At 57.0% G+C, this 18,040-nt stretch overlaps 2 non-coding genes across 2 annotated transcripts; both read right to left on the minus strand.

Annotated features, from left to right (window-relative positions):
• Positions 1-6,712: 6,712 nt before the first annotated feature.
• On the minus strand, positions 6,713-6,784 carry TRNAQ-CUG (transfer RNA glutamine (anticodon CUG)). Its single transcript has one exon. It is a non-coding gene; the product is annotated as a tRNA-Gln (tRNA).
• A 2,170-nt stretch (positions 6,785-8,954) lies between these two features.
• TRNAS-AGA (transfer RNA serine (anticodon AGA)) lies at positions 8,955-9,036 on the minus strand. The gene has a single exon. It is a non-coding gene; the product is annotated as a tRNA-Ser (tRNA).
• Between the last annotated feature and the right edge of the window lie 9,004 nt (positions 9,037-18,040).

Below are 18,040 nucleotides of genomic sequence, written 5' to 3' on the forward strand. Positions count from 1 at the left end.
CCCCCAGACCAAGGGAGCCCCCAGAAGAGATGGGAACCCCCCCCAGCACTGAGGGACCTGCCAACAGCAGCTGACAGGGAGGATCCCACTGGCTGTGCTCTGAGGGAAAGAGGTGAGGAGGGGCCCGGCAGGGTCACCACCACCGGGGAGGCCCTCGATGGCCACCGTTCGAGTCAGCGCAGCGGGCGACGCTGGGCTCACTGCAGCGCTTGCAAGTGGCGTTGGGCCACAGCTGCCGCTGTACTGTGGGAGACAGGGTCGGAAGCAAGACATCTCTCGGTGAGGGCGGCAAAGCTGAAACACAGAGCAAACACAAACCCCAGCATCAGCCTGTCCATCGTTGCTCACATCTCTTTGTTGGACGCTCTTTGCTGCCCTCCAGCTCCATGCCCGGGAGGAACCGGGCAGCTGATTTTGCCAACACGCACCGGGAGCAAAGAGTGCCTAACTGGCTCCTGATCCCACCAGGACTTCCCGCTGCACTTCCCGGTGCAATTGCATGGAAGAGAGTGATGCAGCTACCCAGCACAAACAGGCTGGGTTGAACATGTGCCTCAGAAATCACCTCTTAAGAACACAGACCGTGCCTACAGCTCCCAGGGCCATCATCGAGCCCTCTGAGCTGAACGGCACGGAAGGCTGACCCTCTCAGGGGACAGGACCCCGGCACAGGGCGGTTTTGGTAAAGCTCCTGTGGAAAGACACGTCCTACCCCAGGCTCAGAACAAACAGGGCTGCATTGAAGAAGGCACTGGGTTCGCTTTCCCATCTGGGGAGAGACCACCTGCCTTCAGGCAGAAATTCCGGCGGGCAGAGCGCCCCTGCAGCGGAGACCCACAGCGATGTCCTGCTGCTGGAAAGAAGCCCCCGCTTCCCAGCGTCCCCCCAGCCACCACCATCACCAGGAGAGAGGCGGACTGCAGCCCGGGCCAGCAGGCAACTCAGGGCCAAGCGACAACCCGAGGGAGGAGGGGGGGGGGGGGGGAAGAGGGGGGGGGAGGGGGGGGGGGGGGAGGGGGGGGGGGGGGGCGCTAAGTACTGGGGCAGGGGGGGGGGGATCAGCCCTGAGTAGCCACCACGACAGCAGTTCAGCCCACAGAGAGGGACGGAGCGGACTCAGGCTTACCTCGTTCCTCGAGGAGAGGGAGGCAAGAGAGGAGGAATGCGGAGCCTGGAGCAGCGCAGGCTTTATGCTGTGTCCCACAGCCCTGTGGGGCCACAAACATTCCTTGCTCATGAAGCATCTAAACACTGAGGAGTTGCCGCTCGCTGAGGCTTCGCTGGTGACTCTGCCATCTTCCTCCTCCTCTTCCATCCAAAATGTTGTGCTCCCCCTCCGTGCTGTCTAACCCCGATGTAATTCATTTCTGGCGCCACCGGCTAAGACCAGTTGGCTTGCAGGTCACCGGCTTCCTGTGCAGGGATTTTGTGCGGCCATTAACGAGGACCTTGGACAGTACTGGTTGGAAAGTAGCAAGCCAATGCGTAGGAGGATGATCAAAGGGATGCCCGCGTCCTACCCCGAAAAAGACCCACTCCAAATTGACCTGTTTTGCTCAGCGAGGTCATCCCAGGGGCCCAAGGCCTGCATGGCCTGCTTTTGAGAAGAGGCGCAGGGCAGGGAGTCATCGTGATGTGGAAGAGCTGGGAAAAACCCTGAGCTCCAGGCAAAGATGAATCACCCTGCTGTGGACTTCAGTAGACACTGTGCCCCAGCCTCAGGCAAGCCAGGGCTACCCGAGCTCACAATTTCCTTCCTCTGAAAGTTCTGCTTTCCTCAAAGGTACTTCCACACCTTTTAGCACCATTCCTGAAACACCTGGTGCTTCTATGCAATCTCCTGCTGCTGCCTTCCATGACACTGTGTTTTGGGGGCTGCTCAAGGGCTCACGTGACTCAGTGAACTCGAGGACAATTCGAAAGGACTTCTGGAGTTCCTCTGTTTTTTCCTATGTAAACCACAGAGGCCCATCTGTTGTCTCTCTAATGGCTCGGCCTTGGCCACCCGATTTGTAGCTGGGGGAGCTTTTCCACTTCTTAGAGGAGACATCCCTTGGCCCATACCCCCACTAGCAGAAAACCTGCCAAAGCAAACCAGCACAGCACAGACTGCTACTTGCTCTGCGTATCACTTTCAGCCGGTGACTAGAAGCCCCTTGTGGGGAGAAGGGCTGGAAGGAGGAGAGAAAGTCTGTCCCAGCACAAGTTGCATGGCAAATCTTTGGGGGAACCCTTCACTCCTAATCCTGATTGCTTCTTCAACTCCACTTCCTGACCTTACCCCATAACTCTGGTACCTCCTCACCAGTGCTGGCAGCCTCACTGCCACCTGCTGGAGACCCCTTGTGGGCCTGGGAGGTCCGGCTCTGAGAGGCCTTAATCGGTAGGGTGAGGACCAGGCCTCAAGGTCCTGCTCAAGTGACAGCGTACCTGTTTGGTGGATACATGGCTGGAGTGGGTAATCTTAAAAGGACCTTTTACACTCAAGCTGTTTGATGAATGCTGTGAGGAGAGGGACTGTTGCCCTTCCCTTGGCACAGCAGAGGCCACGTCTGGATTGATGTGCCCCCTTTTGGAGTAGATTAGAGCATCTCCAGAGGGCCATTCCAACCTTCATCATTCTGTGGTGCACTGAGTCACATGAGCCCCTGAGCAATCATCAAAAGGCAATGGTTTGGAAGGCGGCAGCAGCAGCAAGAGATGGCTTAGAAGCACCAGTTGCTTCATGAGGCTATGAGCTCTGGTATCCCCTGGCATGCCTGAGGCCAGGACATGACATCCAAGAAAGTCCTCACCAGGCTGACTCGTGTTTTCCTGTGGCTCCTCTTGGATTTTCCCAACTCTTCCGCATCACGATAACTCCCAGGTGCTCTGCAAGACTGATCTAACGTCCCTTTGTAGTTTGAAATGCATGGACTTGCGACCCAGGAAAAAGAGCCATGAGCTTTTGGCACCCTGCCCTGTGCCTCTCCTCAAAAGCAAGCCAGCCAGGCCTTTGGCCTCTGGGATGTCCTTGCTGAGCAAAACAGGTCAATCTGGATGTTGGCATCTCTTTGATCACAAAACCAGGCCGTTGGTTATTAGTGCGGAAGAACAGATTGCAGAGGGCAAGGACTGGATGTAACATCTAGATGACGTATCAATAGAGCCATGTTTTCTGCCCTGGCAGCAATGGCCTGCTACAAGGCAGCAGGCCCGAAGGGTTTACCTCTTGTCACAGTCCAGCCACAGCAGCAGACCGCCCGAATGTCAGGATATTCGGTGACTTCTCCTTTTATTAGGAGGTTTTGCTTACAGGGACCAGGGGTCACGCTTGGCGTTCACCCCTCCCAGGAGAACGGTCACTTCAGGACCGTAGGTTGGGGTGGAACTAGAATATCCATCTCTCACCATGCCCACAAACTGTAAGTGGCCCCAAGATACAAGTTCACGAATTCATGGTTTATTTAGGGGAAAAGCCAAATTACGGGGACAAGGGCTCAGGAAAGGTACGGGGAGGATAAACCAGGAAATAACATATACTTGTTAACTAATAATAACGTGCGCTCCCAAATGGGAGTGCAAGGGCCCGAGGGAACAAGGGGGAGGAGGACAAGCGCGACGGAATATCTGGTAAGGGAGGGATTGCGTGGAACAGGGCAATAGGGTACACAGCCTTACAATTTTCCCGGGATGGTCCACAGGCGCAGAGCTTATGCAGGCAGTCTCCCTCTTGCACAGCTTCACATGCCAAGTAGAGAGCCGCACCACGACCAGTTGGTTTGCGTCAGTGGTTTAGTTTCTGGCTACGGTGGTCTCCTGGTGTCCACGGGTAGCCCGTCCAGGGTCCTCAAACCTCAAGCAGCAAGTCCTTTGGCAAACTCCTCATAAAATCCAGGCCAAGTTTCAGCCAAAAGCAGAAGCTGCAGCAGCAACCCCCCAGGAGCAGCAGCCCCCAAAGCAGCAAGCAAGCAAGCATTGTCTTTTATAGTTCAGTGTTCAGTCCCTTGGTTAGTGCCATGCTGCAGTCCTCATCTGCACAGAAGTATGGTCCAATCAGGTTGCTGTACCTCAGTTGTCAAGGGGTCTGGGCAAAGCTGCCAGGCGCCATCTGCAACATTGTTGCTCCCTTCCCACCTTTGGGTCTGCCACTCAAGCAGGAAGATTTGTCCTTGTTTGCGTCCTTGAGGCCCAGGAAGCAGCGAGTAGCCATTTTATGTCGATACAACCAGCTGGTCTGAAAGGCTTTCCTTCTCAATCATTTTGTGGGGAGAAATGCCGTTCCCCACGCCTCTGCACTGTCAACAGGTCTTCTCCCACTGCTGTAGCAAACCCCGCAGGGCATTATCCACCACCCAGGAGTCTCTACAGAAACAGAGCATTCAGCAATCCAGTGGGATGGCTTCCACTTCAGGAAACTGACTTTACTCAGCCTTTCCTTCAGCGGCTCAAATGACTTATCGCAGGGAACTCCAAGACAGGTCAGTTTGGGTTTGGGTCTCTTTCAGGGAAGGACACAAGTGTGTCTTGATCACAAAACCAGGCCATGTTAGAGCCGGATGACAGGAAGCTAGATCTGGTGAGGACAGAAATGAATTACATCGGGGTTAGACAGCACGGAGGGGGAGCACAACATTTTGGATGGAAGAGGAGGAGGAAGATGGCAGAGTCACCAGCGAAGCCTCAGCGAGCGGCAACTCCTCAGTGTTTAGATGCTTCATGAGCAAGGAATGTTTGTGGCCCCACAGGGCTGTGGGACACAGCATAAAAGCCTGCGCTGCTCCAGGCTCCGCATCCTCCTCTCTTGCCTCCCTCTCCTCGAGGAACGAGGTAAGCCTGAGTCCGCTCCGTCCCTCTCTGTGGGCTGAACTGCTGTCGTGGTGGCTACTCAGGCTGATCCTTGGGCTGCCTCAGCTTGGCCCTGCAGTAGAACTGTGGAAGGGCTGTGTCCGCTTTCCCTGGTGATGGTGGTGGCTGGGGGGAGCTGGGAAGCGGGGGCTTCTTTCCAGCAGGAGGACATCGCTGGGGCTCAGCTGCAGGGCGCTCTGCCCGCCGGAATTTCTGCCTGAGGCAGGTGGTCTCTCCCCAGATGGGAAAGCGAACCCAGTGCCTTCTTCAATGCAGCCCTGTTTGTTCTGGAGCTGGGGTAGGACGAGTCTTTCCACAGGAGCTTTAACCGCCCTGTGCCGGGTCCTGTCCCCAGAGAGGGTCAGCCTTCCCGTGCCGTTCAGCTCAGAGGGCACGATGATGGCCCTGGGAGCTGTAGGCACGGTCTGTGTTTTTAAGAGGTGATTTCTGAGGCACTTGTTCAACCCAGCCTGTTTGTGCTGGGGTAGCTGCATCACTCTTCTTCCATGCAATTGCACCGGGAAGTGCAGCGGGAAGTCCTGGTGGGATCAGGAGCCAGTTAGGCACATCTTTGCTCCCGGTGCGTGTTGGCAAAATCAGCTGCCGGTTCCTCCCGGGCATGGAGCTGGAGGGCAGCAAAGAGCGTCCACAAAGAGATGTGAGCAAACGATGGACAGGCTGATGCTGGGGTTTGTGTTTGCTCTGTGTTTCAGCTTTGCCGCCCTCACCGAGAGATGTCTTGCTTCCGACCCTGTCTCCCACAGTCCTGCGGCAGCTGTGGCCCAACGCCACTTGCAAGCAGCTGCAGTGAGCCCTGCGTCGCCCGCTGCGCTGACTCGACGGTGGCCATCGAGGCCTCCCCGGTGGTGGTGACCCTGCCGGGCCCCATCCTCACCTCTTTCCCTCAGAGCACAGCCGTGGGATCCTCCCTGTCAGCTGCTGTTGGCAGGTCCCTCAGTGCTGGGGGGGTTCCCATCTCTTCTGGGGGCTCCCTTGGTCTGGGGGGCTCAGGCCTGTGTCTGCCTTCCCCCTGCTGCCGCCTGAACTGCTGAAGCTGGCCGACCATCCCCTTTGGAGAGGGAAGGAAGACGGGGCCTCTGCAGCAGCAGGAGCGTGGCCACGGCTTGCCGACGGGCTGGCTGTCCTCATCCCCCCTGGCAGGAGGGACCTGTGCCACTGCTCCTGGCTGCACGGCAGGCCTCTCTGTGACTCCTCTGGCTCCGCTTTGCTCTGAGCTCCTCGAGAAAGGGCCCGTTATCTTCCGCTTTGCTGAACATTTGTGCCACTGCACATCCTCTTTCTCATTAAAGATCTTATGAAGCATAGCAGGGGACATGGGGTGGTTTGTTCTGCTCCTCCCTCAGTCACCTAGCAGCTCTGCAAGGAGGTGGGAGAATCTGTGCTGTCTCCGTGCAGCAAATATAATCCCAAGCATGGGGCTCTGCCCGTTGTTGGTGGAGCGCCGCAAACCGGTAGCAGAGCAAGAAACATAATCAAGCAGGCAAGAGAAAGACAGGGAATCCGCAGAGACATGGTTGGAACCAGAAGCCGTTGTCAGGGGTGGAAACAGAAGTAATGCCACACGCGGTAGCCCTGTTTTGCTGTGAGGGTGGTCAAACAGTTGCCCAGGGAGAGTTGGAGAGTCTCCAACATACAAACAGGCAAGGCCCTGCAGCGGCTCCTCTCTTGACCCTGCTTTGAGGCAGGCGTGGACTGCCTGTTCTGCTCCTCAGGTGGTGGGTCGTGTGCAGAGCCGGTGGCTGATGCCCTCAGCCAGGAGGAGCCACCAAGGAAAATCAGAGAGCATTAAGCAAGTGACCCAAGAGCGAGGCTGTGAAGGCGTAAGCATGCTGAGGGGAGGCCTGAGAGAGCAGCCAAAAGGCTGAGGTCCCGCTGAGATTTGAACTCAGATCGCTGGATTCAGAGTCCAGAGTGCTCACCATTACACCACGGGACCTCCTGGAAAAGTGATGCTGTCCCCTGCTGCCGCCCATGATGACCCATATGCTCCGGGCTCAGCCCACCACTCTCTCCATCTCTGCAGCCATCTTACTGGTGTCCTGGAGATGTGCTGCCATGGCTCCCATGACCAGATTCTGTCGTTGTCTGTCAGTAACACCCCCAAATCCTTTTCTGCTGGACAGCATTCCAGCCCCTTCGCCCCAAGCCCCTAGCGTTGCCTGCGGTTGTTGCTACCCAAGTGCAGGACTTGGCCCTTGGCCTTCCGGAACCTCATACAAGTGGTCTCGGCCCTCCTTATAATTGGCCCCTCAACCCTCCATACAACCCCACTGCCCACAACGGTTTTTGACTGTCAGCACAGCAAGGAATGCTGCTTTTTTTGCTCTCAGCAACCCTGGAACCAGAGACTTGACAAGTTTCGTCCCCTTCCGCTAGAGAGTCTAGTTGAGAAGGGTTCCTTGTGTTTCCCTTGGCCCATAAGCTGCAAGAGGAATGAGGTGTCTCAGTTCATAGCTATCAGGAACATCCAGTTCCATCCATCCATTGTTGCATCCAGTTCCAGTAAACTTCAGCGTGTCTGTGCAATGCAGAAGCATGTATAGGGTAGATCAGCCACTGTGAACATGGACAGGGAGGCATAGCCCCTCCGAGACATGCAGTCTGGATCTTTGTATTTCAGAGGTTACAGAGAGACTGCCCTGCAAAAGCAGATGTATCGTGTCACGGAACACAGGAGCCGGGTAGAGGATGTTGCCTCTCACCCACGCTTACAGGAACATCATCCTGCCTCTGTGCTGCTCTGATCACAACAGTCCTGGTCCTCGTCCTCCTCCCCCACCTGCGGAGTCCTGGAGCTCCCTGCTTCTGGCTGGGAAGTTGGGGTGGAGCTGCCTGACAGGGTGAAAGACCTGTGTCCCCAGGACCCCCAGTGCCTCATGGAGGGAGCTCTGTGCTGTGCTGTGCTCTGCCTGCTGCTCCACGGCCACCGGCTGCCTTGCCGGGGGGTCACTTTGGGAGTGCTGGCTCCTAAGAAAGCAAAAGGAGAAAGGAGGTGGCAGTGGCAGAGAGAAGGGGCTGAGGGAGAGGCATGGCCATGGGTGCCCAGCAAGCAGTGCAGGCTAAAACTTGCTGGGAGAGGCAGCAGCTGTCAGGAGCCGGGAGAAAACCCCTCAGGTACCAGAGGGTGGTTTTGGTCCATCGCACTCTGGCCCATGGGCCCGGCACGCAGCCGCTGCGCCACTCTGCTCCCCCCAGCACCGCAGGCGGCACCTCCCACAGGGCGTCCTGACCCTCCCTGGCACTGCCAGCAGCAGCGCTTGGCCTCTCGCCTCTCTCCCTTCTTCTTACCTGCACCCATGGCCAGGCAGGAGAATTGTCTCCCTGCAAAGCTCACCTGCTTTGGGCCTGGGTTGGGTGGTCCAAAGGGCCTTGCCTGCCCTTCTCCACACGTCTCCTGCCCATAACCCTGGGGGCGGCACGTTCTCTTGGAGCACCCGGGTTGGCTCTGCAGGCTCTGAAGGAAACCCTGGAGCAAGGGGCAGCCTTGGTGCTGAGCAGGCCAGAGAGGAGCTGCTCTGCAGCGAGCTCTCGAGGGCTGCAAGCCTGCCCAGAAATCCAAGGGGCTGCAGGACCGTGCCCGCTATAAAAGTCACTTCTGTGCCAGATGAGGACGGAGACAAGGACAGTTAGCACGGAATCCAACAAGGGAAGTAATTCTTCTACTTTTACGGGCTGTGCCCTGACCGTGCTGTGCTGCATCACCCACAGGTCCTGCCTGCCTTGTCCTCCCTGGCACAGCCCCATCCTTGCTGCTCCTGACGGCCAAGGGCTGCCCCGCCACCGGGACGGGTGCCAGGGAGTCAGAGAAAGCCCTCCTCTCTGAGCCTGGAGCAGTGCTTGTTCTGCCACCACTGCAGGGAAGACCGCTGGTGCTGCTTTGGCTGTCTGGTGAGGAGGTCAGGCTCTTGAGTTCTGCTCAACAACCAACAGCAGTGAAGTACTTCTTCCTGGCCCCTTGGGTTCCTCTGCCTCGCCTAGCCTGTAGGCAGGGAGGAGAATTTCCTGCCGATGAAGGTGTGTTTAGGGGGAGGAGGCAAGAACCGGTGTGGTGGGCAGAGGCGTTGCCGCTGCAGTTGCGGGGAGCCCAAAAGGGGACACCTGCACCCCGTAGTTGGCAGGATTCGAACCTGCGCGGGGAAACCCCAATGGATTTCTAGTCCATCGCCTTCACCACTCGGCCACAACTACCTGCCCAGTCCCACCTGCCCTGCCGACAACAGCCCCTGTGCCATGCCACCCGGCTCCTGCCACTTCAGGCCAGCGCTCCACTCAAAGCCCGGCACCTGCCACCTGCGCTGAGCGCCACGGGCACCTGCTGCCAGGCTCCAGAGCCTTCACAGGTGCAACCCCAGGGGCTACGGCCACCGCTCCCACCGCCTTCTCCTCAGCCGGCCGTCTGCCATATCCTGCCTCACAGGAATGCGGTCAGTGCCCACCCGGACTCGACTGCTTCCAGGCAAGGAGGGAAGGCAGCTGGGTGGAGGCAAGCAGGCCTGCTGGTACTTGCGGGCTGGGATATTAGACCCCACTTTGCTTCTCAGATCTATCTGAGGGAGATTCCAAGCCTACTGGGAGCACCAGCACGGGAGCATTCCTGCACGGAAGATGCTGACCTCCAAGCAGCAAGGAAGATGTGTGTGGGGATGACTTAAAGGGAGACCGGGGAGAGCTTGCTTCGTGTGGAATAAAGACTATGAAGAAGAAGAAGAAGAATTGGGTGGAATAAAGCTTCAGAGCTTTTCTCCAGCACTTGCAAGCAGCAGGGAGGCCAGGCTCTGGGCTGGAGGAGCAGGAGGCAGCCCTGCTCACACGAGTGTTGGTGGTCTAGAGGTGAGCACAGCTGCCTTCCAAGCAGCTGACCCGCATGAGATTCCTGGCCAATGCTGGCAAACGTCTCTTCAGCCATGCTCCTGAGTGGGTGCCTGAGCTCTTCTGCAGGCAGCCTCTTCTGCTCAAAAAACTACCCAGATTCTCCCCCGGAGCTTCAAGCCAGTCCCTTTGCCTTCCTGCAGCCTTGAGAGCAACTGAGAAGAGTGCTGCCAGCCTGCTGGGAGGGACCCAGGCTGCAATACTGGTACAGCTCCAAAGAGACAGGCTTTTTTGGCCCGGCACAGAGCTGGTCCGGCTGCTGCTGCAGCTGGTTACACCTGGCAAAAGAAGCATGTTGCTGTGGTAGGGTGCAGACAAAGGCAGAGAATGCCTAGGTGGTGGTTCAGGGACAGACTGTGCTTCGTGAAGCCAGCTAGGCAATTTTGGAGTGTGGCAGGAGGAGGCCTGTGCTTCACGTACAGGTTCAAAGGCCTGTCCCTCTCATCTGAAATACCCTGGAGATGCTGACCTACCCTGTCCAGGCTCTTGAGCAACGAGTGAGAGGGCTGAGACATCAACTCAAGTGTCTGAATTAACATTGACATCTGACCACTCGGGACACTGCTTTTTGTCCTCCCACACAGTAAAACTGAGTGACCATGTGTGGCATTTCTTGCGTTTCCACCTGTGTCCAGTGTCTCTTGGCCTCCCACTGGGCAGCGCTGCGGTAGGATGGCTCCCTCCTTTAATCCTCTAGGCCACTCTCCAGCACCCCCAGTCTTCCCTTCTGCAAGCTGACCAACCCCAGCTCTCCCAGCATGTCCTTGTATGACAGGTGAGCCAAGTCCTTGATCACATCAGAGTCCCTGCAGCCAGGGCTGACAGAAATGGGAATCAGATGCACAATGGCACCTGTAAGGTCCCTGTAAGGGCAGCTGGCATGCAGATGTCCAGGTCTCCTGCTGAGCAAGGCCCCCTTCCACTTGCTTTTTGGGAGCAGCTTACATCAGGAGAGAAAGCAGAAGCAATGGCATTCAGTCAGGGGAAGACATGCACCTGCAGCCAGGTTCTTACACCTTAAGCTGAGAGACATCACAGGGCCGTGATCACAAGGCTGCAGACTCATGCTCTGGTTCCCCAAAACTTTCCTCTCTTTCTCTCAATTGCTTGCGTATTTTTGGAAGTGCCACCCACAGCTGGTGGTAAGCCCAGGACAAAGGGCTCTTCTTTGCGGTATAGGTGGCTATGCGAGAGAGAGGGAAAACAAACCACCACGAGTCTCCAGCTATGCTGCACAAAGTCTTTAATGGGAAGGAGAAAAAGCAGCGGCAAGGAACAGAGACCAAGAAACACGTCCGCAGGGTTCAGGGAGGCACAGAGAAGGGCCCATTTCCCAACAACAAGCTCCACACAAAGTGCTTGCCTGTTCCCATTCCGGTCTGCCTGGTGACAATTGCAGCCCGCAAGAGCAGCCCCACAACTCCAGCACCCTTGCCCATCAGCAGCAGGTTCAGCAAAGCAGAAGATAACGGGCCCTTTCTCGAGGAGCTCAGAGCAAAGCGGAGCCAGAGGAGTCACAGAGAGGCCTGCCGTGCAGCCAGGAGCAGTGGCACAGGTCCCTCCTGCCAGGGGGGATGAGGACAGCCAGCCCGTCGGCAAGCCGTGGCCACGCTCCTGCTGCTGCAGAGGCCCCGTCTTCCTTCCCTCTCCAAAGGGGATGGTCGGCCAGCTTCAGCAGTTCAGGCGGCAGCAGGGGGAAGGCAGACACAGGCCTGAGCCCCCCAGACCAAGGGAGCCCCCAGAAGAGATGGGAACCCCCCCAGCACTGAGGGACCTGCCAACAGCAGCTGACAGGGAGGATCCCACGGCTGTGCTCTGAGGGAAAGAGGTGAGGATGGGGCCCGGCAGGGTCACCACCACCGGGGAGGCCTCGATGGCCACCGTCGAGTCAGCGCAGCGGGCGACGCAGGGCTCACTGCAGCTGCTTGCAAGTGGCGTTGGGCCACAGCTGCCGCAGGACTGTGGGAGACAGGGTCGGAAGCAAGACATCTCTCGGTGAGGGCGGCAAAGCTGAAACACAGAGCAAACACAAACCCCAGCATCAGCCTGTCCATCGTTTGCTCACATCTCTTTGTGGACGCTCTTTGCTGCCCTCCAGCTCCATGCCCGGGAGGAACCGGCAGCTGATTTTGCCAACACGCACCGGGAGCAAAGATGTGCCTAACTGGCTCCTGATCCCACCAGGACTTCCCGCTGCACTTCCCGGTGCAATTGCATGGAAGAAGAGTGATGCAGCTACCCCAGCACAAACAGGCTGGGTTGAACAAGTGCCTCAGAAATCACCTCTTAAGAACACAGACCGTGCCTACAGCTCCCAGGGCCATCATCGTGCCCTCTGAGCTGAACGGCACGGGAAGGCTGACCCTCTCTGGGGACAGGACCCGGCACAGGGCGGTTAAAGCTCCTGTGGAAAGACTCGTCCTACCCCAGCTCCAGAACAAACAGGGCTGCATTGAAGAAGGCACTGGGTTCGCTTTCCCATCTGGGGAGAGACCACCTGCCTCAGGCAGAAATTCCGGCGGGCAGAGCGCCCTGCAGCTGAGCCCCAGCGATGTCCTCCTGCTGGAAAGAAGCCCCCGCTTCCCAGCTCCCCCCAGCCACCACCATCACCAGGGAAAGCGGACACAGCCCTTCCACAGTTCTACTGCAGGGCCAAGCTGAGGCAGCCCAAGGATCAGCCTGAGTAGCCACCACGACAGCAGTTCAGCCCACAGAGAGGGACGGAGCGGACTCAGGCTTACCTCGTTCCTCGAGGAGAGGGAGGCAAGAGAGGAGGATGCGGAGCCTGGAGCAGCGCAGGCTTTTATGCTGTGTCCCACAGCCCTGTGGGGCCACAAACATTCCTTGCTCATGAAGCATCTAAACACTGAGGAGTTGCCGCTCGCTGAGGCTTCGCTGGTGACTCTGCCATCTTCCTCCTCCTCTTCCATCCAAAATGTTGTGCTCCCCCTCCGTGCTGTCTAACCCCGATGTAATTCATTTCTGGCGCCACCGGCTAAGACCAGTTGGCTTGCAGGTCACCGGCTTCCTGTGCAGGGATTTTGTGCGGCCATTAACGAGGACCTTGGACAGTACTGGTTGGAAAGTAGCAAGCCAATGCGTAGGAGGATGATCAAAGGGATGCCCGCGTCCTACCCCGAAAAAGACCCACTCCAAATTGACCTGTTTTGCTCAGCGAGGTCATCCCAGGGGCCCAAGGCCTGCATGGCCTGCTTTTGAGAAGAGGCGCAGGGCAGGGAGTCATCGTGATGTGGAAGAGCTGGGAAAAACCCTGAGCTCCAGGCAAAGATGAATCACCCTGCTGTGGACTTCAGTAGACACTGTGCCCCAGCCTCAGGCAAGCCAGGGCTACCCGAGCTCACAATTTCCTTCCTCTGAAAGTTCTGCTTTCCTCAAAGGTACTTCCACACCTTTTAGCACCATTCCTGAAACACCTGGTGCTTCTATGCAATCTCCTGCTGCTGCCTTCCATGACACTGTGTTTTGGGGGCTGCTCAAGGGCTCACGTGACTCAGTGAACTCGAGGACAATTCGAAAGGACTTCTGGAGTTCCTCTGTTTTTTCCTATGTAAACCACAGAGGCCCATCTGTTGTCTCTCTAATGGCTCGGCCTTGGCCACCCGATTTGTAGCTGGGGGAGCTTTTCCACTTCTTAGAGGAGACATCCCTTGGCCCATACCCCCACTAGCAGAAAACCTGCCAAAGCAAACCAGCACAGCACAGACTGCTACTTGCTCTGCGTATCACTTTCAGCCGGTGACTAGAAGCCCCTTGTGGGGAGAAGGGCTGGAAGGAGGAGAGAAAGTCTGTCCCAGCACAAGTTGCATGGCAAATCTTTGGGGGAACCCTTCACTCCTAATCCTGATTGCTTCTTCAACTCCACTTCCTGACCTTACCCCATAACTCTGGTACCTCCTCACCAGTGCTGGCAGCCTCACTGCCACCTGCTGGAGACCCCTTGTGGGCCTGGGAGGTCCGGCTCTGAGAGGCCTTAATCGGTAGGGTGAGGACCAGGCCTCAAGGTCCTGCTCAAGTGACAGCGTACCTGTTTGGTGGATACATGGCTGGAGTGGGTAATCTTAAAAGGACCTTTTACACTCAAGCTGTTTGATGAATGCTGTGAGGAGAGGGACTGTTGCCCTTCCCTTGGCACAGCAGAGGCCACGTCTGGATTGATGTGCCCCCTTTTGGAGTAGATTAGAGCATCTCCAGAGGGCCATTCCAACCTTCATCATTCTGTGGTGCACTGAGTCACATGAGCCCCTGAGCAATCATCAAAAGGCAATGGTTTGGAAGGCGGCAGCAGCAGCAAGAGATGGCTTAGAAGCACCAGTTGCTTCATGAGGCTATGAGCTCTGGTATCCCCTGGCATGCCTGAGGCCAGGACATGACATCCAAGAAAGTCCTCACCAGGCTGACTCGTGTTTTCCTGTGGCTCCTCTTGGATTTTCCCAACTCTTCCGCATCACGATAACTCCCAGGTGCTCTGCAAGACTGATCTAACGTCCCTTTGTAGTTTGAAATGCATGGACTTGCGACCCAGGAAAAAGAGCCATGAGCTTTTGGCACCCTGCCCTGTGCCTCTCCTCAAAAGCAAGCCAGCCAGGCCTTTGGCCTCTGGGATGTCCTTGCTGAGCAAAACAGGTCAATCTGGATGTTGGCATCTCTTTGATCACAAAACCAGGCCGTTGGTTATTAGTGCGGAAGAACAGATTGCAGAGGGCAAGGACTGGATGTAACATCTAGATGACGTATCAATAGAGCCATGTTTTCTGCCCTGGCAGCAATGGCCTGCTACAAGGCAGCAGGCCCGAAGGGTTTACCTCTTGTCACAGTCCAGCCACAGCAGCAGACCGCCCGAATGTCAGGATATTCGGTGACTTCTCCTTTTATTAGGAGGTTTTGCTTACAGGGACCAGGGGTCACGCTTGGCGTTCACCCCTCCCAGGAGAACGGTCACTTCAGGACCGTAGGTTGGGGTGGAACTAGAATATCCATCTCTCACCATGCCCACAAACTGTAAGTGGCCCCAAGATACAAGTTCACGAATTCATGGTTTATTTAGGGGAAAAGCCAAATTACGGGGACAAGGGCTCAGGAAAGGTACGGGGAGGATAAACCAGGAAATAACATATACTTGTTAACTAATAATAACGTGCGCTCCCAAATGGGAGTGCAAGGGCCCGAGGGAACAAGGGGGAGGAGGACAAGCGCGACGGAATATCTGGTAAGGGAGGGATTGCGTGGAACAGGGCAATAGGGTACACAGCCTTACAATTTTCCCGGGATGGTCCACAGGCGCAGAGCTTATGCAGGCAGTCTCCCTCTTGCACAGCTTCACATGCCAAGTAGAGAGCCGCACCACGACCAGTTGGTTTGCGTCAGTGGTTTAGTTTCTGGCTACGGTGGTCTCCTGGTGTCCACGGGTAGCCCGTCCAGGGTCCTCAAACCTCAAGCAGCAAGTCCTTTGGCAAACTCCTCATAAAATCCAGGCCAAGTTTCAGCCAAAAGCAGAAGCTGCAGCAGCAACCCCCCAGGAGCAGCAGCCCCCAAAGCAGCAAGCAAGCATTGTCTTTTATAGTTCAGTGTTCAGTCCCTTGGTTAGTGCCATGCTGCAGTCCTCATCTGCACAGAAGTATGGTCCAATCAGGTTGCTGTACCTCAGTTGTCAAGGGGTCTGGGCAAAGCTGCCAGGCGCCATCTGCAACATTGTTGCTCCCTTCCCACCTTTGGGTCTGCCACTCAAGCAGGAAGATTTGTCCTTGTTTGCGTCCTTGAGGCCCAGGAAGCAGCGAGTAGCCATTTTATGTCGATACAACCAGCTGGTCTGAAAGGCTTTCCTTCTCAATCATTTTGTGGGGAGAAATGCCGTTCCCCACGCCTCTGCACTGTCAACAGGTCTTCTCCCACTGCTGTAGCAAACCCCGCAGGGCATTATCCACCACCCAGGAGTCTCTACAGAAACAGAGCATTCAGCAATCCAGTGGGATGGCTTCCACTTCAGGAAACTGACTTTACTCAGCCTTTCCTTCAGCGGCTCAAATGACTTATCGCAGGGAACTCCAAGACAGGTCAGTTTGGGTTTGGGTCTCTTTCAGGGAAGGACACAAGTGTGTCTTGATCACAAAACCAGGCCATGTTAGAGCCGGATGACAGGAAGCTAGATCTGGTGAGGACAGAAATGAATTACATCGGGGTTAGACAGCACGGAGGGGGAGCACAACATTTTGGATGGAAGAGGAGGAGGAAGATGGCAGAGTCACCAGCGAAGCCTCAGCGAGCGGCAACTCCTCAGTGTTTAGATGCTTCATGAGCAAGGAATGTTTGTGGCCCCACAGGGCTGTGGGACACAGCATAAAAGCCTGCGCTGCTCCAGGCTCCGCATCCTCCTCTCTTGCCTCCCTCTCCTCGAGGAACGAGGTAAGCCTGAGTCCGCTCCGTCCCTCTCTGTGGGCTGAACTGCTGTCGTGGTGGCTACTCAGGCTGATCCTTGGGCTGCCTCAGCTTGGCCCTGCAGTAGAACTGTGGAAGGGCTGTGTCCGCTTTCCCTGGTGATGGTGGTGGCTGGGGGGAGCTGGGAAGCGGGGGCTTCTTTCCAGCAGGAGGACATCGCTGGGGCTCAGCTGCAGGGCGCTCTGCCCGCCGGAATTTCTGCCTGAGGCAGGTGGTCTCTCCCCAGATGGGAAAGCGAACCCAGTGCCTTCTTCAATGCAGCCCTGTTTGTTCTGGAGCTGGGGTAGGACGAGTCTTTCCACAGGAGCTTTAACCGCCCTGTGCCGGGTCCTGTCCCCAGAGAGGGTCAGCCTTCCCGTGCCGTTCAGCTCAGAGGGCACGATGATGGCCCTGGGAGCTGTAGGCACGGTCTGTGTTTTTAAGAGGTGATTTCTGAGGCACTTGTTCAACCCAGCCTGTTTGTGCTGGGGTAGCTGCATCACTCTTCTTCCATGCAATTGCACCGGGAAGTGCAGCGGGAAGTCCTGGTGGGATCAGGAGCCAGTTAGGCACATCTTTGCTCCCGGTGCGTGTTGGCAAAATCAGCTGCCGGTTCCTCCCGGGCATGGAGCTGGAGGGCAGCAAAGAGCGTCCACAAAGAGATGTGAGCAAACGATGGACAGGCTGATGCTGGGGTTTGTGTTTGCTCTGTGTTTCAGCTTTGCCGCCCTCACCGAGAGATGTCTTGCTTCCGACCCTGTCTCCCACAGTCCTGCGGCAGCTGTGGCCCAACGCCACTTGCAAGCAGCTGCAGTGAGCCCTGCGTCGCCCGCTGCGCTGACTCGACGGTGGCCATCGAGGCCTCCCCGGTGGTGGTGACCCTGCCGGGCCCCATCCTCACCTCTTTCCCTCAGAGCACAGCCGTGGGATCCTCCCTGTCAGCTGCTGTTGGCAGGTCCCTCAGTGCTGGGGGGGTTCCCATCTCTTCTGGGGGCTCCCTTGGTCTGGGGGGCTCAGGCCTGTGTCTGCCTTCCCCCTGCTGCCGCCTGAACTGCTGAAGCTGGCCGACCATCCCCTTTGGAGAGGGAAGGAAGACGGGGCCTCTGCAGCAGCAGGAGCGTGGCCACGGCTTGCCGACGGGCTGGCTGTCCTCATCCCCCCTGGCAGGAGGGACCTGTGCCACTGCTCCTGGCTGCACGGCAGGCCTCTCTGTGACTCCTCTGGCTCCGCTTTGCTCTGAGCTCCTCGAGAAAGGGCCCGTTATCTTCCGCTTTGCTGAACATTTGTGCCACTGCACATCCTCTTTCTCATTAAAGATCTTATGAAGCATAGCAGGGGACATGGGGTGGTTTGTTCTGCTCCTCCCTCAGTCACCTAGCAGCTCTGCAAGGAGGTGGGAGAATCTGTGCTGTCTCCGTGCAGCAAATATAATCCCAAGCATGGGGCTCTGCCCGTTGTTGGTGGAGCGCCGCAAACCGGTAGCAGAGCAAGAAACATAATCAAGCAGGCAAGAGAAAGACAGGGAATCCGCAGAGACATGGTTGGAACCAGAAGCCGTTGTCAGGGGTGGAAACAGAAGTAATGCCACACGCGGTAGCCCTGTTTTGCTGTGAGGGTGGTCAAACAGTTGCCCAGGGAGAGTTGGAGAGTCTCCAACATACAAACAGGCAAGGCCCTGCAGCGGCTCCTCTCTTGACCCTGCTTTGAGGCAGGCGTGGACTGCCTGTTCTGCTCCTCAGGTGGTGGGTCGTGTGCAGAGCCGGTGGCTGATGCCCTCAGCCAGGAGGAGCCACCAAGGAAAATCAGAGAGCATTAAGCAAGTGACCCAAGAGCGAGGCTGTGAAGGCGTAAGCATGCTGAGGGGAGGCCTGAGAGAGCAGCCAAAAGGCTG

Source organism: Apus apus, unplaced genomic scaffold (assembly GCF_020740795.1).
Source record: "Apus apus isolate bApuApu2 unplaced genomic scaffold, bApuApu2.pri.cur manual_scaffold_93_ctg1, whole genome shotgun sequence".
NCBI classification, from domain to species: Eukaryota; Metazoa; Chordata; class Aves; order Apodiformes; family Apodidae; genus Apus; species Apus apus.